This window comes from Anarrhichthys ocellatus, unplaced genomic scaffold (genome assembly GCF_004355925.1).
Source record: "Anarrhichthys ocellatus isolate YVR2014 unplaced genomic scaffold, GSC_Weel_1.0 scaffold64, whole genome shotgun sequence".
Taxonomy (NCBI): domain Eukaryota; kingdom Metazoa; phylum Chordata; class Actinopteri; order Perciformes; family Anarhichadidae; genus Anarrhichthys; species Anarrhichthys ocellatus.
In genome coordinates this window covers 138,814-161,272 of record NW_022280094.1, presented here as the reverse complement: position 1 = coordinate 161,272, position 22,459 = coordinate 138,814, and the positions used below count along the sequence as shown (strand labels likewise).

The window sequence follows — 22,459 nt, the reverse complement described above, 5'->3', positions numbered from 1 at the left end:
ATGATATTTGCATTGTTACAATGATTATATTGGTTGTGTTGTAGCTATAGAGCAGGGGTATTCAATTACAAATCAACAAGGTCCATTTAAAGAGAATTTCCTCACGCAGAGGTCCAGAACATCACAGTAATGTCTAACTTGTGCTATGATTTAGTCCCATAATTATTGAAGTAGCCTTGCAGTTGTATCACAGTCTGTATGTAGTGAATAACTTACAAATCCAATAAAGAAAGTCCAATTTAATATCTCAACAATATGCATCGTCAGTTTTCAAAATAAACTAATGTTAGGGCTAGACCTTTTCAGGGGAGACCCAGATGGGACTTTCGCTGCTGCAAACCTTCGGTAGTGAAGTCGCACCAAAAATGAACTGGATCCGGTTTACAATCAAAAAGTATTTAATAAACAAGAGAAGCTATAACAGTTGCAAACTGAATTACTCTATCGATATTAATATGTTCTCACAAGGCCCACCAAATAGCCCAGCCCAGCTGGTCCCCCAGAGTGGTAACGGCACGAACTCTGGCAAAACCCTCTGGAACTAAGCCTATATTTAAAAGTCCCTGTCCTAAAGTTTAAATGTCCAGTATCAGCCTCTGTGATTGGCCGAAATTCAATAGCCCCTCCTGGCTTCGGGCAGTTATCATCTCAGTGTTTGGTTGAAGTCGTCCGGACTCCTCCTCCTGTGACTGCTGGTCAGTTGTCCGTCCCTCTCTCTGCTGCACCTCTGAAAAGCCTCACTCAAAATAATCCCTTTCTGACCCTCAAAACTATTCATACAGTGTTTTAATACCTTTAGTGACTATACTTCTATGGTTTAATACATTCAATGAGTAAAATACTGTAACATAATATCCTCTATAAGTAAGAGTATTAGTAACATAAGTAAATATTTTGTGACTCAACATATTTTGACATTCTTATTGTGACACTTCTACTCACCACTAGGGGTGTTATTAAATCCTACTAATAATATTTCTAATACTGAAATCCTTCACACTAAGAATTATGAATAATATATACTCTCATAATAATGTTCTCCCATTTCAAATAAAATATGAATTTAAGAATAAAATACTAACAGAAAGAAAAAATGTAATTGCTTCACATTGCCGCTTTTAATAAAGGTCACGGTCTCTGAACACATGATGGGCAGAATGAACTTACAAGAGTTCGTCGATTCTTGGTTCTCTGGTCTTGCTGTTAACTTTTCTCTTTTTGGAGCATGCCATGATTATGGCCATACCTCTCTGACCATTCTTGATTGAGACACCTGTGAGCAGTTGAGTTGCTGATCTCCGGAGCAAGCACGCTTTTTCTTCCTCCTTTTTCTCTCTCCTTTTGTTTTCATATGTGCTAAATGTTAACCTTTTTCTGTGTTTTATTTGTTTGGGTTAGTGCGCAGTACCCCCATCAGTGTTACACTGATTGGGGGGAAGTTTTGTTTTCGCTTTTGCAAACTATCCCCGTGGTTTTTCACTGAGAGGGGCGCTTTCCTTTTCAAAATGACAGACTTACCCGTGAACCAGACCCGGACCAAATCAACGATGACACTCATGGATAACCCCAACAACCAGACGGCGATTGAAGGCGGGGACAGCGCGCAAGCTGTAGAGAACAGGCAAGAACAAGATCTGAAGAATCTTACGGTGAATGTGGAGACGGAGGGTGGTGCAGCTATGAGCACCATGGAGTTGATCAGTCATGTGCAGCGGCTGTGGGGTGCAATCCTCGCGTGCCGTGTTATTAATCCGAAACACTTCGAAATGACTATGAGCCATCCAAAGGGCAAGGACCGCCTGATGGAGGGTTTTAAAGTAGGTGAAACAAGAGTGCGGGTGAAATTGAATGACGTCCAGTCCCTCCCGTACTCGACAAAGTTCGCGCCGGCGCTGGGCTTAAAGTACTTCCGCGTCTTGCACGATAAGTAAACAAAAATATGCAGAATATGCATGCAGTCCGGCCACATCCAACGTGAGTGTCCGCAGTTCTCTTGACACACTTGCGGCGTGCAAGGACATTACGCCAGAGAATGCACAAACAATACAACTAAGAAATGCATGGGGTGCAGGCAGGCGCAGGACAGCTGCGTGTGCCATGAGGTGGAGGAGGTGGTGGAGGAGGAAGGTGAAGGCAGCCAGCGAGGTGGTGCCAGTGACAGCAGCAGCGGTGGTGCCAGTGACAGCAGCAGCGGCGGGGCCAGAGATGGCAGCGCGAGCGCCGGCGGCAGCGCGAGAGGCGGCGGCGGCAGCAGCAGCAGCGGTGGAGCCAGAGACAGCAGTGCAAGCGGCGGCATCAGAGTCTACAGCGGCAGAAGTGGAGGTGGTGCCAGCGACTCCATCCAGCCAGCTTGGCCCAAGTGGAGATGAGCCGAGAGTCAGCGCGAGGCTGAAAGAGCAGAGCCTGGTCAAGCCAGACAAGGTCCGGGTGGCAAGACTGTCCCAGGGGAGGTGAAAGGACACGTTGGCGAAGGGCCTGGAGGCTGGCTTGCTGACTAGACCTGAGGTGACGACGGAGATGGGGTCCTCTTTGGACTTCAGACACCTTGAGCAGCATGGCCGACTGTTCCCCGCTGATGCTGCCGGACTCCTCGGACACAGAGATGGACGTTGAAAAGGTCCAGGCGGTGAGAAAAGGGAACTATGACCTGTTAAAAAGAGACGGCAGCAGAAAGAAAGTTCTAAAGAAATAAGGTCATGCTTTTATTTTTGGTTTTGTATTTCACCTTACTGTCTATCCTGATGGCTCTGGACTCCCTCGCTATCACCTCTTTCAACAAGAGTGGTTTTAAAAATACAAGCGGTCCTAGAAAGAAACAAGCATGCAGACATCGTATGCCTCCAAGAAACTGGGTGAGATCCGGCAACTTTTAAATGCGTGCAGAAAATGTGGAGCGGGGAGGTTTTTGCTCAGGAGGGGGCTGGGAGAGCTCGCAGAGTAGCTCTCTTAATAAATAAAAAACACAGCAGTAACAGTAAGGTTATCTATAAAGCTGACAACGGAAAATGCATAATAATAGATGCTTGTTCAACAACGAAATAATCTGAATAACATCCATGCACCTAATATTGAGGAGGATCGCAGAAACTTTTTCAAAAGTCTCCATAAATGGGTCAACAACAAAACAATCCTTTTAGGAGACTTTAATATCACCCTCACCAATAGCGATAGTTCACACGACAAGTGTAAGTGTGATACCAGTAGAACAGTACTTAAAGACCTCATAACTAGCAAAAATCTCATTGACGCGTAGTTAATCCTGGGTTGAGGGTATTCTCCAGAAGACAGGTTGTGCTGGGCGTCTTAAAACAGTCCAGAATCGACCTGGTCCTGGCGGCCTCTGGCCTCGTTAAAAAAAACCTCCGGGGTAAAATACACTTTTAACACATGGAGCGACCACGCCTATGTGGACTTAAAATTAGGGGAGAATACCGGTAAAAGAGGCAAAGGCACTTGGTGTCTCAACAACAGCCTGCTAGAAGATAATGAATATAAAAAAAAGATAAATCTTCTGACGCAATGTGCCTACGACATCCCGTTTGTTGAAAACAAAATTACATACTGGGATGACATCAAACTAAGGATAAAAGTCACTATTAAGTACAGTAGGGGCAAAAGATGGGCTGTTAAGAGGGAGGAGAGCATAACCAACGATTTACTCAATAAAGAAATAGGCAAAATGGAATCAGACAATAGCTACAAAAGTGAAAACTATGAATTCTATAGGTCAAAGCTAGCAGGAATTGAGGCCCACCGTTGCAAAGGAGCGGCCGTCAGAAGTAGGTCTCTATTCCTGCTAGAAGGGGAAAAAAGTACTGCCTTTTTCCTCGGACTGGAGAGAGTAACTCAGGAGAAGCAATTTATAACTGAACTGAAAGACGACAATAACAATTTATTTCCTGAAAACAGTGATTTATTGAGGTTAGCTCACGAATATTACAGCAGTCTGTACAAAGGGCAATACCCACAAAAAAATTAAATACAACTGACAAATCAGATCAAACTTCAAATCAGTGAAAACGATAAAACATTTTACCAACAACAACTGGAGAAATTGAGGCAGCGATAAAGGGTCTAAAAGAAAACAAAAGCCCAGGATCAGACGGTCTCACTGCTGACTTTTACGGCTGCTTTCCCCGAGTTGCTCTCTCCAGTCCTATTGAAAGTATTATAGGAAATGGAATTAAAAAACAGTACTTCAAAAACAGTAATGGAAGGAATCATCACTTTCATCTATAAAAAAAAGGCACTAAAGACAATCTAAAATTTTACAGACCGATTAGCCTTTTAAACACTGATTACAAGATCTTTGCGAAAGTAATTGCAAACAGACTACGAGAGGTGATCAAAGCAGTTGTTTCTGAAACCCAATCCTACAGCATCCCTGACAGGGATATTAGCGACAACATTATCGCAGTGAAAGACATGGTTGACAAAATGTCCAAAGAGGGTGGATGCCTTTTGGGCATAGACCTTGAAAAAGCATTCGACAGGGTGGAACATGCTTTCATGTGGGAGGTGCTGAGAAAGTATGGTTTTGGGGAGGGCTTTATTAATTGGGTTAAGCTCCTTTACAAACAAGCTGAGAGCAAAATAAAAATAAACAGCTTCCTCACGGAGCCAGTGGTGCTTGGGCGTTCCATCAGGCAGGGGTGCCCCCTGTCGGCCCTACTATATAGCGTAGTAGCAGAGCCCCTTGCCCTAAGCATCATGAGTGACAACAGCATTGTAGGAATTAATACTGAGGGAAATAAAATGGTCAAAGTCATCCAGTACGCGGATGACAATATATTCATCAAAAATAGTACTTACATGAACGGGTTATGAACCACATCAGTAATTATGAAAAGGCGTCAGGCGCTAAAGTAAACAGCCAAATCAGAACTCGTGATCATCAAGGAAGATCAGTCCGACGCTGCTAAATGGGGTTTTAAAATCACTGAAGAGGAGAGAAAAATACTGGGAGTATACATGGGGAAAGATATCAAAGCCAGGGACAGGAATTGGCAAGAACTAATTACAAAAACACGAAAAATCTGCAACCTGTGGCAGGCCCGAGGCCTGACCATAAGAGGGAAGGTAATCGTATCTAATGCTCTAGTTCCGTCTAAAATTAACCACATTTTGGGGTCTTGCGAGCTGCCGAGTTGGGCGTTAATTTCTTTAAACAGCGTGATCTCTTCTTGTGGAAGGCGCAGGGCAATGTGATCGCTCGCAATACTTTAATCTCTAAAAAAAAGGGAGGGGGGCTTAGACCTAATTGACATAAGTGCAAAAAGAGATGCACTTAGGGGCAGTGGCGGGCCGTGCATTTTATACCTTGGCCTTCACTGCTGTCCTGCAGCTGAAATACCACCTTATATCCACATTGTGGCGCCACAGCTGTTCATTTTCAAGGCTGCAACTATGTACATCTTCGTATTAAACCGTTCGGTACGAGTCATCTGAATAATGCTAGAGCATTTAGAAAATGCAAAAGCCTAAATTCAGGAAAATATAATGTTCTCAGCTGGTCTGGCTGTGGGATCCACAGTCATTCCTTAATGACAAGCCGCAACCCAAAGAGATTAACATTGGATTTTACTTTCACAACTTGAGCATTGAATGTACTGCTCTGCAATGTCTTTCCTCGGCTCAGGTTCCTCTATCATGGTGCATCTCGCTCAGTCAGAATGAATTTTGATTGGCTGAGCTGCATCACGTGATGTGATTCACTACCCATCAGCCTCTGCTGGCTGTTAAGTTTCGTTTCACAATAGTCACGTGCTCGCCCATTGGCCAATCACAGCACACTTTGTACCTCGCGGGAAAGCTACACACAGACACTGGCGGCATATAATGCTGACGTCATTATAGGCCGGCTAGCAGGCTCTGACACGTCAAAGAATATGCCCAACATGTCAAACTAAAGATCTGATTGGTTGAACACTATGACAATCAACAATATCGTCCCCATTCACTTAAACTGCAAAGGGATTCACTTGAGTCTGCAGGCCTCGAGCCTCTCTTCTTACCGAGAGACACAGGGGTGAAATCTGATTGGATAAAAGCTCTACTTAAAACAAGCTGCACTGGAAGCAGAGCAACTGAGGAAGACAGTAGCTGTGCAATGAGAAAATAAGAATGGGAAAAATATTTTTATAAATTACAATACATGTAGTGTATCTAAGAAAAATTCTTAAATTATAAAATATATATAGCTTTGTGATTCTGTTTAGGCCAGCAGAGAAAGCCTTGCAGGCCCTGACAGCCCGCCACTGACTTAGGGTTAAATTGATAGGCCGGTTTTTGGATTCGAAGAGGCAGCACCCATGGAAAGATACCTTGGCAGGTCTCCTGGCAAAGTATGGTGAGAGAAGCAGCTACAATTTGTACGCCTTCTCTCCCAGAAATGTCACAGGAGGCTTTCCGGGGTTCTACCGTGAAGTGCTGGAGGCTTGGGACAAATGTCTGCCCCACCTTAGACCTGACGTGGAATATAAAGAGCATGTTTCCTTAATTCACCCTTCTCCCACAAGGGCAGACCGCTACCATCTAAGGCCCTCCGTGAGGCGGGCCTGACGACGCTGGGGGGTGTCTGTGGGGGAGGAGGAGGAGGTGAATTTTTTTTTTCGATAAAAATAAAACATTGACGGGGCTGAAGAGGGCGGGAGGGGTTTTTAAAACCAAACAAATCATAGACTTGGGGATGAGCATCACCCAAGGGGTCGATAAAAACTGGCGTACGCTGAACACTTGTGGAACTCTGATGCAGGATGATCCTGTGCCAAGGGGCGAAGTCCACTTCACTATTCCAAATAAAAACAAAAACAATTTACAACATCCTGATTCAAAAATTAACTAAAAGACCTGCCGCTGAACCCAGACGGGCAGCCATATTCCCAAAGAAACCCATAACTTCCATCTGGTTTAATCTAGCAATTCCATTCATTTCTCACGCAGTATTCAACACGGACTTTAAACTGAGGCACAGGAGGTTCTACTCTAGCATCGTCCTGCATCAGATCCACAAGCTTAAATTTCAGCGGACTTGTCCAGTCTGTGGCTTGGAGGACGAAGACTTCGAGAATCTCATCCTGCGATGCGGTGCTCTTAAAACATTTGTCTGCCAACTACTAAAAACCGGCTGCAGAGCAAGCGCAGCTCAACTGACTGAGTGGCATTGGGTGTGGCTTTTCGGCCTCCCCAAGCAGGGCGGAGGGGGCATTGCAGTCCAGGCAAACACGCTCCTCGCTTTCGCCAGGCATGCAGCAGTCCAAAGGAGGAACTACGCGCTGTATGAAAACAAGCAAGTAAACTTAAAAGAACTCTTTAAAAATCTGTTGAAAGCGCACTTGGGACTGCTGCATGCCTGTAGGGAGGTGGTGTTCACCGGGCTCTTCCTTAATGGAACAGCTCTGTGTAAGGTCGGGGAGGTTGGTATTTAACTTCTGAGGGCTTAGAATAGATGGGTTTGATTCGGGTTTAGTTCAATTGATTTGTGTGGGTTTTTTTGTTTTGTGATTAAGCCCGAAACCCACTGGTGGGAGTAGGGTGGGGAGGCCTTCTGTACGGACCAGAAGGACAGGCTACGAACCTGGCGAGAGAGAGAGCCTTAAGAAGCGCACACGATTCAATACACGGAAGGAGAGACTCGTTCGAGGTACAAGACCCTTGGTCACTATCATGCCAATCGAATGAAAGGTGTGCTGGTTCAAGTTAAGCGGAGTCTTCTACTGGGTTAAACACGGTCGCGCTTGGGCTTAGCGGGTTCGAACACTCAAGCGGTTATCCCAGCAGGGTTCATACACATTTTGACCAATGGATTTCCATGACTTTAAACCAAATTTCCATGACCAAACATTTTGTGAAATCTCGGTGTATACATGAAAAAGTGAGAAAATGTATTTAAACTAACAATGAGAATTCCAAAGCATACGGTATACCTTAAATGACAAACAAATGAGACAATAGTTTGATTAAAATAATAAACATTTATAAATATACTCTGGTTGACAGGCATTCATAACAGTGACACATCAATAAGAGCTTTAGTAGGTAGTAGCATCCAGCTAGTGCACATATTGCTTTCCCTTTTGTCGTGTAAATTTTTCATTGAACCCTATTACTGTATGGCTTAATATTAACTTCCACTGTTACTGTACAGCTGTTAGAATTGTGGCCTATCTTCTATTTGCAATTAATATGCATTCAACCCAGTTCAATTATTTAAATGAAAATGATAATCTACTCTGGCTAAGTTAACTTTTCAAGAGTAAAATAATAGTTGTAATCTATACACGCATTAGCAACCTGCTGAAATGAAGGTACCTTAACACTCATTACTTCAGGGTTCTTGAGAGCAACGTGGGACTGTTAGTACACTGGCTGTGGTCATTACAGTGAACAGTGTCTGGCAGTGTGATGAGAGGGCATGTGAGCCCTTGTTGCTGTAGTTCATCTCCTTGGAGCAGAGGCTGCATGTAGCATACCCTGCCTTATCAATGTATTTAAAACACTGACAGTGGGAAGCTGTACTCACGTCTGTTTAGACCTCCACCTTTATCCAGGCCCAGCTCCACTCACATCTCAGCCCTGCATCAAGCTGCGCTACACAAACAGCCTCCTCTTCTTTAAGCTCTTTGACCTCATCATCTCATCAGTATCTGGGCCTCATGTTTCGTGGTCATGAAAGTTATTTTGACCACGAAATCATCCTCATTCTACTTTGAGTTAAAAAAACAACCTGTAACCAGATGCGCCGGTGTTCTGGTTTAACATTAATGAGTGACCGCGTGAACTGAACCGGATTTGACTGGTTTAAGTGTGAGAGATGAACTAATTAACACTTTTAAGAGTTAATCACTCAGGCCTTCATCATTTTTAATTGAATGTAGGCCAATTATCCAAATCGCATATTTGTTCCGTTTTTCCTCCTTTTTGGATCTACCTCATGTCCTCCATTTTGTGCTTTTGATAGGGGCTTCACTGCTTATAATGCATTAACTAACTGATTTAGATGCGATATAAGTCCAAGTTAAACTGCTAAAATATCGTTAGTGTAGTTTTTATTGAATACATTTATATAAATTTGTTTTAAATAAGTTTAATATTTTCAATAAAGCTTGTTTTTGGTTAATATATTCATTTTTTCAATAAAGTATTTATTTTAGTAGTATTTATTTTTCGAAGTACTTTTTTTTAAGAAGTATTTATTTTTCGAAAGTATTTATTTTTTAACTGTTTTTTTTAATGTCTCTTTTCCCTTTCAAATACAGACATGACACCACCCAAAGAAACAAGCTGCTGCCCTCTGTGCCTTCGGGTGTATGCGGCTCTGCTGCATCACTTGAAGCGCTCCCATATTATTAAAAACGTCACGGAGTGCAAGCTGGTGCTCGGCCTTGCGACAGGCCGGGTCAACATAAGATATGAGAAGTGTCCAGTCTTGGGCTGTCGTTACGACAGTTCGAGGCTGGACAAGCATATGAACCAGGGACACCCGGAGCTTGATGAGAGTGCTCTCAACGCCTTTACACGGCCACAATAAAGCTCCTGGCCAAACTGCGGGCATCAAACCCGGCCATCGCTGTCATGACGTCGCTGGACCTGGAGGAGCAGGAGGAAGCACCCACAGTGTGTGGAGGACAAATGCCGGCTCAAGGCCTCCAACAGCCACCTCCAGCTGGAGTTGGGGTCAACATCAGATTTGAGAAGTCTCCAGTCTCGGGCTGTCGGCCCTGATGACAGCGCTGGACCCGGAGGAGGAGGAAGCCCAGCAGGTTCCAGAAGAGGAGGAGGTGGTGGTGCAGGAGGGGGCAGATGCACCCTGTGGAGACCCAGACTGTATTGAGGAGAAACGGAAGCTCAAGGCCTCCAACAGCCACCTCCAGCTGGAGTTGGCCAAGAGCCTGGCTACCTCCAAAAAATTAGCAAAGAGGCTGAGGAAGCAGGGACAAACTGAGTATGGCTGGCTGGAAGGTGAGAAGCATCATACTGGTTGTCAAAATAGTAATAATAATATCCTCTGCATTTCTTTTTTTTTTCCTCTCTCAGCCAAGGCCAGTTGTAGCAGCACAACAGGAGGCAGAAGAGGGGATGGACTCCGGGGAAGAGGCCAGGCCAAGCGGCGTGACGCAACCTGCACCAGAGTTGACCGACATAGGAGAAACCCATGCCGGGAGTAGTGCTGCTAAAACCCCGGAAGCATTCAGAGGCAGCGGGAGAGGCCCTGGCATGAGGCACCTTCCCCTGGCACCATCCATTGGTAAGAAGGAAAAGTACATTATGTGTGTGTGGTTTAAGATTCCATTTCAATGTTACATTTTTAAAAATCATTTTCAATTTCTAATCACAGTGACATACCTCAACGGTTACCAGCAATACCACCAGGGCAGTGTGCCATCACTCAAGCAAAAGGGCAACGCACTGTCGCGTGTCAGCAGGGTCAAGTCCTTCCTGTCGGGGGGGGAGGAAGGACACCTCCACTTGGCTGTTTATGGACAACGTTGAGGGCATCAGCAAGTAAGCCTTGTTTTCCCATGCAAATTGAGCAGTTGTGACACCAGACTAATGTGAACAGCGAATAATTGGCAGTTTCTTTCTGCAGCTACGACAGCCACCTCCTCACGTCAGGGAAGCAGGTGACCACGGCAAATTTCTATCTCAGGATTATCCTCCAGTTTGTGTTATACTTCCAAGAGACCCCGCCCCCCCTGTCCAGGCTCTCCAAGCTGCAAATCACCACCGTGGTCAGGAGCGTGAGGTCTGCACTCAGAAATATAACAAAGCCGGTCGTCCTTCACCAGCTCAAGGTGAAGGCGACCAAACCGACACATCTCATCACCAGGGACAGCCTCCGGACTTGCCAGGAGCTGTCCCGGGAAAGGATCCCTGGGATACTGGGTAAGACAGTTGGCATATCTCAACGCCCAATACAAAGATGGAAATAAACCTGTGTCTCTCTCCAACTTGCTGAAGGTGGTTTTTTTTTCTTCTCTCTTTTGCCCTGTCCTCTTTTCAGAGTGCATGGAGAAAGAGGCAGATCCCACGAAGCTTTGCCAGGACCTCAATCCGCAGAACAACCTCTTGCTAACCACGACAGGGAAGGGGCCCGTTAAAAATCTTGTCCGTTACAAGTACTTGAGAGAGGCCCCGCCCAAGAGCAGCAGACTGACCATGGCCCAACCAACGTACAAAAATTGCAAGAGCTGTAAAAGTCAGCCTAGAAAATTTGAATAAGCCCGTGGTGCTCCACCAGATGAAGGTGAAGGCTACAAAGATGTCGCGGATCATCTCGAAAACCAGCCTGCGCGTGTGCCAGACTAAGGCGAAAGCCAAGATCCCGCTGATACTGGGTAAGACAGTAGGAATATCTGAACCTGACTACAGAGTTATAGATGGAAATACACCTGTCTCTCTCCAAGACGCTAACCGTCCTTTTTTTCCCTGTCCTCTTTTCAGACCAAATAGTTATGTACACAGTGATCAAGTTGGAATATTGTTATTGTACAGAGATGTAATGTATAGGTGTGATACTGATGTGCAGCTGTACATTTACATTGTTCCTGATCAATCAGGACATTATTTTCTTTTTAAGGCTGAACCACCGAGTACAGATGCAGCTGGTCCAAGTGGTCAGTGGGAGGTATGTGTCTGAGAGATGCATAGATACTAGTATCAGATATTGGGCTGATGTGTATAATAATTATAATAATTTCATCCTATACCAAGATTTAACTGTTAAATGATTTATTTTGCTCATGGAAGCATGTTGGATCTCTTTTGCTCCATATTGTAAGGCAGTGAACACTATCTTCTCAATTATTACTCCTCTTGTTCAAGCGGTGACATCATTTTCTTTTAAAGGCTGAACAGTTGAGTGCCGGTGCAGCTCGTCCAAGTAGTCAACTGGAGGTATGTGTCTGTTGGATATACTAGTGTCAGATATTGGGCCGATACCATGGTAAAACGTCTGGTGACCTAATGTTCAATTTGGCATAGTGGGGGGTTGGTGTTTGTGTCAGAAGTTTAGGACCATTGCATGTAAAATGGAATATGTTTTGTAATTTGCCTTCCCAGAATGGTCAAGGACAAATTGATGGTGTGCACAGATTTGATGCAGCCAGTCTGACAGCGCTCATTGAGAGCAAGGCCGCAAGTATACTAGCCGAATATGAAAAATCAGGAACACTCTCCGTGACATCCAGGAAACTTATTGTGAAGGTCTGATCTGATGCAGCGAAGGGGATTGTGAGTTAATTCTAAATGTTTCCCTTTATTAGAGGTTATGAATATAAAGATCTTGCTTTTCTATCAAACCATTGGTGACAATTAAATACAGTAGTTCATACTTCTGAAATTGTGCAGGACATATTTGAGGATGCCTCAGTGTTCTGCTGAACGAATAAGAAGGTCTTTCGTTCCAGCAGCAGTCCGATTTTTTTATGAACACCTTTAGAGGTTTTTATCTTTCTGATGTTAATCATGTTTTATATGGCATTGTCTGGTGTTATTTATCCTTTGTAATGTGTTTTTGTCTGTTGTGTACTGTGGACTGTGTCGTATGTATGAGTTTTTGGGTGGAAAATGAGTTTCCCCACTGGGGATTAATAAAGTTTTCTAATCTAATCTAATATTCAGGGAAACTAATGTGACCGTTTAAAGTAATCACAAGATAGTTTTTTTCAAACAAATGTAATTAACCGTGGTGAAATTCACTGCTCATGAATGCATTGTAACATAAATGTATGTATTCTCTGATCTCTATACAAGCCTTTTATAGTTTTCTATTTTTTCTGGCCTCAAGATTCTTCATTTTGCTTTCAGCTACCCTTCAAATGCTGACAAACTGATTTTGGCTAAAAGCATAATATCAGTCTTCCCATCACTGAAGATCACGATGCAAGAAGAGAATGAAGGATTTGTAAGTGTAAACTGATGTCTTACAATAAAATAACATTTGCAAATGAATATTTGCTTAAACTTAGTGGCCAACTAGTTATAAAGCCACTGTGTTTGAGATAAGTTCATATTTCAGAGCTTGGTTTTAGGGGATGACTCAAATGTTTTTGATGCATTTTCTCCAGGTCATTCTTACCTTGATATCTGGTGATAAATGAAATTGTTTATCTTTTACTCACGTTCGAATATGCAACAGAATTTGATTAGATTTAGGGTAATAATGTTACTGTGTATGAATTCATTCTTTCTTTGAGGTTGTATTAAGGCAAGAATAGCATGGGACTCACATGGGACAAGCTCCCTTGTCGACCGAGATCGAGGGATAAGCATAGAGATTCATAGAAACAAGGGCTGAACCACAGGGGTCCTGGGGTGTCTGTGGCTCTCGGCCAATTAGATCGCAGTGTTGATGTTTTATTGCTTTCGCATCTAAACATTGCTCTTATCGCAAGACCCACATCAGGCTCCAGGTTGCTCTGCAAACAGGAAGGCCTGATTTCTGTGTCTCTGTGTTACACTGTATAATAAATACATTTGTAAGCACAAACTGTGAAAGATGTGCTGAGCTAAATCGTTCAAATAAAAAAAGCAGACTTTCCAAAACCGGTAAGGATATGTTGGGAACAAACTGGAATAACGATAACTTGTATACAGCACAAAAATGATCTGCCATCTCTGCAGCAGACTGAATGATCTGGACTGGAGAGCCGGGGTAGATATACAGAGCCTGATGAGAGTGATGAGATGCAGGTGTGCTCAATCAGCCAGCAACCAGGAGCAGGAGGGGGGGGGGGGGAAGAGGCCATGCCCACAGCCACATAGAGACAGACAAAAACAGACCGATACAGGCAAAGACTTAGGGAAAAAAGGTAACATAACAGCAATGCCGTGACAACCGCTCCCACACTGTTATTTTTATAAAAAAGATAATTTTATAGAAAATTATTTAAATGCTTTCTGGAAAACATGAAGCACGGTAGTATACGAGGCGTGTATATGTGTGCATGTGTTTTTTCATCTCCAGTTTGTGTGTGTTGATATGTTTGAGTCTAATGACATGTTCTCTCCTGTACCTCCCCCATTAGTAGTTATGACAGCACTGACATAATGAGCAGTGACAGCTTCCAGCCAGAAAACTTCCACCGGCTCTGAAAGCCCACAGACACACACACACATGCGCCATCACATAGAAAGCCACTCTTCTTCTGGCTTTCTTTCTCTGTTCTCTATTATGCACATACGTCAACTATACATACATTCATGCATATCCTCTTTTTATGTTTATACAACACAGCAATGTCTGTCACTGGGGATCTGAACCCGTTTTCCAAGATAACAACCAATGAAATGAAATTCAACCCTATACTTCTCTTACACCACAACACAGACTTTCGGCAGTATTTAGCCCCGATTAATCCGTCAGACAGACATTAAGAGGATCAGGGCGGTTATGCAGTTTGTAGTTAGCGCTCAAGATGTTTCTTTCCAGCAGTCCCTTGTGGAAAATCTGGCAACTTCATGCATAATTGGCTCTGGAAATTGGAAAATTAATTATTTCAGCAACCGGAGGAAAAAGTAACTCAATTTTGCACAATGTGACTAACAAACAGTAAATACAGGAAACCCATTTTAAAATATCTTTATCTCTATGTTTTGGTTTTGTTTTTTTTAAAACGCGTAATTTAAACCTTCAGTTAAAAAAACTCATCTTTGTACCTTTTTTCTTCTCATACATCGTGCTTGTGTGTCGCTGTAACCTTGGCGATTGAATAGGAATAGCTGCCAGTCTGCTTGCAGAGGCTACTTATCACCTGTGTTATTCGTGCGCTTGCATCACGCTCATTCAACCTACGGGGCCGCCAGCTCAGTCATCTCTTCAGTTCTATGCACCGTAACAGTGCACTTCATAATGTGTTGTGAATGGTGGGCTGTTTCTCCACAGCGCATGTAAGCGTGCTACTCACCCCAACGTGATAAATCTAATGAAGTTAGCAGAGCACAAGCACATTCGTCACAGTGAACAGAAAGCTAGGTGTGGAGCCAAGCACTGATTAAATAGAGCTAACTCTGCAGGGAGCAGGAACAGGCTTCACCAGCAAAACACCTTTCAGGTGTCTGACCATCGACTGTGTATAAGAAGTGGATACAGTCACCGTGACGCCACCCATTGGTTTTGGGGACTACAGTTTTGAAGCCTTGAGTTCATAATTTTGGCGGTCGCCATCTTGGTTTTTTGGTCTTGAAGGTCGGAAGTTGGAAATCTCAACTGGGAAAAGTTTGACCTCCGAGATGTCTGGAACTAGTAATTACAACCGAATGCTGCACAAGACATTTTTTGGGGGGCCAAAATGTTATATTTAACTTCCATGAATTGAAAACACATTGTAAACGGACAAAACCGTGGTAGCGACATGTCAGTCACAAGGTAGCCCCCCCCTAAAGCATAACCTGCTTTATTGTCCATTTTACCAAGGGCGTAGGTTTGCATAGGGTCCATAGGGACTAGTCACGACCAAAGTTCGGGAAAGACACAATTGTCCCCACCAATATTTTGTTAATTTTAATTGCCTGTTAGAAAAAATAAGCAGACACTCAGATCTCCGTGGTCAACTCAGCAGACACTTACACTTTAGTGCACCTATATGCTGAAATTCACAGTAAACGCATTTAAACGGCACAGATCGGGAGCGAGCGAAGGACTTTGAAAGATAGCGGAAAGATTAACGTGAGACAACATCCGGTTTCTTCAGACGAACATCCAGTTTTCAGAATAAGATGCCAACAATGTATGAATTATATTCACATTAAGTATAAAACATGCTGCATCTCGTGAGTTAAAGGGAAAATACACCGAAGTTGTGGGTAAAGTGTGTTTATTCTTTGATCGCTGGGTAACCATCATCACCTCGGAGTTACAGCATTATATTGATGAACAGTAGAGCTGCATTCACATGCTCTGACTGTCATGAAGACAGACATTTTTGCTGAAACGTGCTGAAACATTTTATTCCTGTTTCACAGCAGTGGAACGTTTCACATACAGTCACACACTGAGCACAGATAGTGAAGAGATAGAACTGCTACTGTGTAAAGGGAATACTGCTGCTAACAATAACCTTATTTGTTTAAAGTGTTTACAAACCAAATGTTATTGCCCTTTTGTTCATATAGCAGTAAAAAGTGCGCAATACACTACTTTTGAATTCATTATTGAACTTTGCCATAACTGTCACGAGGCATGATGAGGACTCAAACGCAGACAGTCAGGTGTAGTGAAAAAAGGGTTTTAATGAATAACCAAAAACAAACAGGGAATCCAGGGACAAGACAAAAGGAGGAAAATCCGGCAGGACAAGGCAGGGCAGGCAGAATGGGAAACCGGGAACAGGACGAGCAAAGCGGGCGGGCGGGTAGGAACACAAAACAATGATCTGGCAGTGAGTGTGTGTGAGGCAGGGGTTTAAATAGTGAAGGAGGCAGAGTGAGCAGGTGAGAGTAATGAGCTGATGAGGTGAGTGTGACTGGCAGGTGCACTGAATGAACTGATTAGGTGAGTGAGGAGCTACAGAAAGAAACACACAAAGACACAGAACACAGGGCAAAGCCTGATCGTGACAATAACAATGAGATTAATTGCAAAAATCCATGCGATTAATTGCGATTAAAAATTGTAATCGTTGCCCAGCACTACTAATAATTGCATAAAGGAGGAAAGCACTTTATTTGTAGCCTATTAAGTGCTGCAGAATAGATTCATTTTAAATATTTTTTTTTTTGTCTTTTTTTGGCTGCACAACTGGGAAAAGTTTTTAATATATATTTTGGATATAGAATATACTGTTACTGTATATTGGCATTTTAGCAGAACGTTTTTTATTCATTTATTTAATTATTTATTGTTATTATTATTTATTTGGTGCAGAATACTGTTTTGTTACTGTTATTATGTTTAAATCAGTTCCAAGTTACACAAATGTTAATATATTTTAATAAAGTTTGCCTGTTCAACATAATATCAACCAGGGGCGTCGTCAAATAATTTGGCATTATTGGCTTTAAAAAAAAAGAAGAAGAAAAAAAAAATATATTTTTTTATTTTGGTGATGTCATTAAATTAAACTATTGTTTCTCACATGGACAAGTTATTTATAAATCTAACATGCTACATATGTGCGTGCGTTCTGGTTTGTATGTTTTCTCCCCCTTCAAATTACAATCCAATAGCCTATCATCATACTTAACGACATAAAGTTGACACTGTCAGGTCCATTCTCCATCCACTGTGTGCGGTCCCTTTAAGAATTAGGATTTTGGAGTGACGCGGATATTCTTTATTTCAGAAAAGTTCATATTTGTGTTGTCAAATTTCACTATGACCCTCAAATTCTGTCTCTTGTGTTATCATATACTGAATGCAAGCAAAACTACAGAGCAACATCACACTCTTTCTAATTAAACCAATCTATGAACTGTCTGAAACAATGGATATCCGCGGCCCCAAATGGGCCCCAAAAAAAATTGCCGCACACTACGCACACAAACATGCCACTCCCCTTGGGGCTAAGCCCCCCTTTCTTTGAATCCTAGAAACGCCCCTGATATCAACTAAGACTTTTTTAGATGGCAGGCGGGGGGACTGGCAGTGTCCCTACCAATGCTGAGACCAAACCTACGCCCTTGCATTTTACTCTATATGGGAAAACAATCTCAGTGGTAAATTGACTTGCATTCATATAGCGCCTTTCTAGTCTTCTGTCCACTAAAAGCAGTGTGCACTACATGTCAATTACACCCTTTCACACACACATTCATACAAAGGTGGCAGAGGCTGCCATGCAATGTGTCAGGATCAAAAGTAATTCACATCGACGCACACTCACACACCGATGGCACAGTCTTTGGGGTTCAGTATCTTGCTCAGGGACACTTTGACATGCGGACTGGAGGAGCTGGGGTTCCATCGTCTGACTGGAGCCGCTCTATCCCTGAGCTGCAGCCGCTGTATTGGAAAAACTAGCGACTGAGACTGTAAACTTGTTTAAAATGTTTACCGAGGTAATAAATCAAGTGAGAAGTAGAGTCATTTTCTCATAGACTTCTATACAATCAGACTTTTTCTTGCAACCAGAGGAGACGCCCCCTGATGGCCAGTAGAGAGAATGCACGTGTAAGGCACTTCCACATTGGCTTCACTTCTCAGACCCGGAGGTTTTCGCCTGTCACATTGGCTATTTAATTGCCTGCATGATCAATGATATGTCTGGTCGATGACATGTAACCCTCCATAGAGCCGTCATTTTTACACTTCAGTTATTGTGTGAAGTAAACAAACAATATAACATGTCAATTAGTGAGCTTTTGAGGTGTCGGTTGGTTGATTTTGTTCCCTTTTGAACGGAGCCTGGCTCGCTGTGTCCTCCCGTTTCCAGTCTTTCACTGGCCAACTAGATAAACATTTCTGCAAACAACCCCCTAGATTCAAAAACCTATTTAACAGACCGCATCATGAATACATAACGACAATAATAATCCGCACACAAGGCATGCAGACAAGATGACAGCTTGGCTATGAGGCTCACATCAATTACCAGCCTATTGCTTTAATGGGATAAGACTCGCTCCAACTCGGCTGATCTGTATCCAGCGGTGGACCTGCGGATGTGCTGCCAGCTCGTATGCAGGCATACATGTGTGCATGAACATGAGGCACCACAGTCCTGAAAAAGAGCAGGAAGCACAGAGAAAAAGCCAGTAATGTGGACCGACAGTGATCCGATTCCACCACCAGCAGCGCATTGTTTTTCACTATTCATGTCCTTACAGTGGAGACATGTACCAAAGCATGGCAGCTGATAGCATTTAACGTCAAATGCTGTTCGATCGTATGTGACATGTATGTCTGGTGCCTGTATTCACCTCAGGCCCAGCCATGTTTAAAGTAGCACATATCCCTGCACGGATCCTCCGTGACTTTCCATGCCACGCGCTGGAGGCACACGTGGTGTAACGGAGCTCCAGTGGTCGGTTGTGTTGTTATTGTTCTGCGTGACGGTTCAGTTTGAGCAGATGCAGCTTTCATTGCCCCTCAGCTACACAGTTTGTGTCATCATCCGACCCGATGAGGCAACAGGTGGAGATACTCGGCTCTTCTCCTCTGCGATTCTACAAATTCCTTTCATAAATGTTAGCGTGTTAGCACTGTAGCTCATCTGTGCTTTGTTCACACATTTAAAATCTTGACAGTTGACATATTGAACGATTATAGACTCATGTCATTGGTGATCCTTAAAATCCCAGGAAAATGTAGTTCCTCTGGTTAATTCTCTCACGTAAAGGCACTGAGAAGAAACACACAACTAAAAAGTTGCTCTTACATGCTGTGAAAAAAACAAAGAAGGTGATACTTAGGAGGACTTCTTATTGTGTTGTACTCTCTCGTAAGACATTGACAGTGCTACCTTAATAAATAATCATTTTACAGATTTTTATGTACATAAATTGCACATATCTCTCACTGTCAATGTAAATCCCACACGTTGAAAATACAATATAAAGTCAATCTTCACATGCACATATTGTGCATAATCATCCAGTTGCATGGTTTCCAATTACAGAACATTTGACTTGCATATAGACGTTTGATTTCTTATTTTATTTTTGGCCATTGGCACCTTTTATATCAAACTAACACAAGACTTTCGTCTAGCGTTGTTCGCGTCCCGTCAGTTGTTAGTCACGTGACTCGATGAGTTGCTACTCACGCGAGTTTTTGGTCAAGTTAACATCAACCACACTCTTTTCCTAAAACCTCACTAAGTAAAGTTAGACGGTAAAGACACTTTGCATTTAACAAGCGGTTCCTGACACGTTCAACACATGTGGGTTACTTAGCGTGTCAGGCAACTGTGGCTAAGTTGGAGAACAGGGCCGTCCTTCGATCAGAGGATCGGCGGTTCGATCCTTGGCTCCGGCTCCGCTAGTCGCATGTCGATGTGTCCTTGAGCAAGACACTTAACCCCAAAAAATGTTATGAATGTGATAGAATCTGAATTGTAAGTTGCTTTTGATAAAAGCATCTGTTAAATGACTGTAATGTCATTGTTTGAACTTTGGGCCACAGACCAAGTTAGGGTTATTTGACACACTTGGGTAAGAATCTGTTGTTTTGTTGCAGCTGTGAGCAACTCCTTTATTTCAACATCACAATCAAAATGAAGTGTACTAAAACAGTGTATAGAAGGAAAAAAACAATTGATTTTTGTTAAATTTTCCGATGTGAACTACATGCTCAAACCCTGTTTACAAAGGGTGGGTGTTATGGAATTGGGACACAGCTAGCGTCAGAGAAAGAAAACACTGTGAGAATCAAAACAAGCGGAAGTTAACACAGGAAGGAAAGGCAACGAGAGGATGAGAGAAGATCGCTGTCACCTCCTGTTGGCCAAACACACAATTTAATGTGTGTGTGTATGAGAAAGAGAAGGAGAGTCAGAGAGAGAGAGCATACACAACACAGAGAGTGAGGCAGAAAATACATTTAGATGAAGAGACAGAAAGGGCGAGCGCGAGGATACCTGTCCACTGTGGTCAGTTGCACCTTCACGTGGAAAGTGTGTAAAATAAAGAGTGTGTGTGTGATAGAGAGAGAGCGAGAGAGAGAGACACCCGTCTCCTGTTGTTAGCGATGCTTACATCTACAGTAACGCACACATGGTCGCGTTAAAACCTGTCCCCTGTCTGGGACACTCAGGTCTGCTTTGGTTGGATTTTTGACTTTCTGATATTTGTGTGTGCGCAACACTTTGTCACTTCCAACTCATCAAATACCAACGCTTGATCAGCGGCCCTACACTTCAAACTGTGGCACTCTAGGTAGCTCTCAGTTTTGGACGTGTCAGGGATAGCGTGTCAGTTTCCGTTTGTGACATGCATATTGTCTTATGCAAGAAATTAAAAGTTTACCCACAAAACAAACGTAATTTGTAAGGTTTGGGAAAAGATTGTTTGTTAGGTAAAATAAGTACACTTGTTAAGTGACTGGCATGAATATGCTACTTAAGTTACGTAACAGAAGCATGTTAAAGTAAGTAACCAAGTTGACTTGGTTTCACAGGTGACATGAACTGCGATCTCCTGCGTGATAATCTGACCCATCCATCCTCCACTCCCTCCTGCCCTGTATGTGAACTGTCTCGCTATTTATACTACTTCAGTGGCTCTGGCCATCTGAAGTAGTAATATTGATGCGGATGGGTTTACGCTGGAGTTAGTTGAAAGCCCGGCGCGTCTCATGCAGACGCTGAAGGGTGTCTCGGGGCCTCGGTATCAGACACCGAGGGCCACTGACCATGCGTCTGTATTTGATGAGATGGAAATGTAAACGTGTGTGTGTGTGTCCGAGTGTAAGTTAAAAAGGGTAGCTGTCCACAGTTGTTGGCAGTGCTGTTGTTGCCTGATGTGTGCAGGGAAAGAGAGTAGGAGTTTAAAAGGGCTACCTGTCCACTGTTGTTAGAGATGCTTTTACCTGATGTGAATGGGAGACCACACAACTATATATATATATATATATATATATATATATATACACAAACCATGTCTTCAATTATGATAAATTATAGCTAATGAAGGTCACATAAACGTCTCACTCAGGTTATTGTCCATAATGGGATTATTACATGCATGTAAATGTAGGCTGTGATTAGTGATAAGTAGCAAAGCATACATTTAATTATACGAGAATTTCATGGATGATTACTTGAAGCAATGGGCGGCATGTCTGTTGGTGTGAGTCACAGGTCTATCTCATCTGTAGCAGAGGAAACAGTGTGCGGTATTCTCCTTTCCTGTCTTGTAAAAGGGGGGACAGTAGTTTCCCAAATGTAGCTGGAGACAAATGTTAGATACTATCTCCAATTAAAGTGTCCCTTCGAAGTTCCTTCCTCACAAGTTTAGAGGGACTATAATGACTATCCTCTTCTGCAGGAGGCTCATTTGTGGTTGTGACAAGTGTTTTGGATGTAGGTTTAATATATCAGGAGTGTGCAGAGATGGACTGTCATTGCTTTATGAGGTTCAGTTGGAGGAGACAGTTTTTATTACCCACTAAATCTCTGTGATAGTTTATTATAGATGAGGAGGGTCCAGGACAAGATTTGTAGTCCTTACAAATGTTTTCTTTGTACCACATTTTCTAATATGTTATCAGCTGTCTTGCTGGTGTTGTAGATCTTGTTTTGTTCCGTGAAGGATATGTGAAGTAGCATTTCTAATAAAGTCAGGAAGTAATTGGTGAAAAGAGCTGTAAGTGATCTGCAAACATTAAAGGGTGTTTTATTGCAGCAAACGGAGACTTGCCGAGACAGTTTTATGTTTGTTTGGGAGTCATAAACTTCCAGCAAGTCCTCACACCTCAAAAACAAAATTGGTCATTTGTCAGTGGCTTCCGGAACAGCCAATATTGGTCTAATACTCTCCCTATGGAAGAGGCAATGACACAGCCTATATATGTGTATATATA

At 42.9% G+C, this 22,459-nt stretch overlaps 1 long non-coding RNA gene across 4 annotated transcripts in view; it reads left to right on the top strand.

The window, feature by feature from the left end:
• Window positions 1-2,273: 2,273 nt before the first annotated feature.
• The window catches only part of LOC116397215 (uncharacterized), a 40,934-nt gene continuing 20,748 nt past the window's right edge, over window positions 2,274-22,459 (top strand). Inside the window, exons 1-9 of one of the 4 annotated variants that reach the window (XR_004213663.1) lie at window positions 2,274-2,626; window positions 9,258-10,246; window positions 10,337-10,503; window positions 10,589-10,884; window positions 11,003-11,336; window positions 11,579-11,626; window positions 11,848-11,895; window positions 12,061-12,231; window positions 12,808-12,904. This is a non-coding gene — a long non-coding RNA (uncharacterized LOC116397215). Of the gene's footprint in view, window positions 2,627-9,189; window positions 10,247-10,336; window positions 10,504-10,588; window positions 10,885-11,002; window positions 11,337-11,578; window positions 11,627-11,847; window positions 11,896-12,060; window positions 12,232-12,807; window positions 12,905-22,459 lie in introns of those variants that run through there. The other 3 variants (XR_004213664.1, XR_004213665.1, XR_004213662.1) reach the window with 3 other exon arrangements.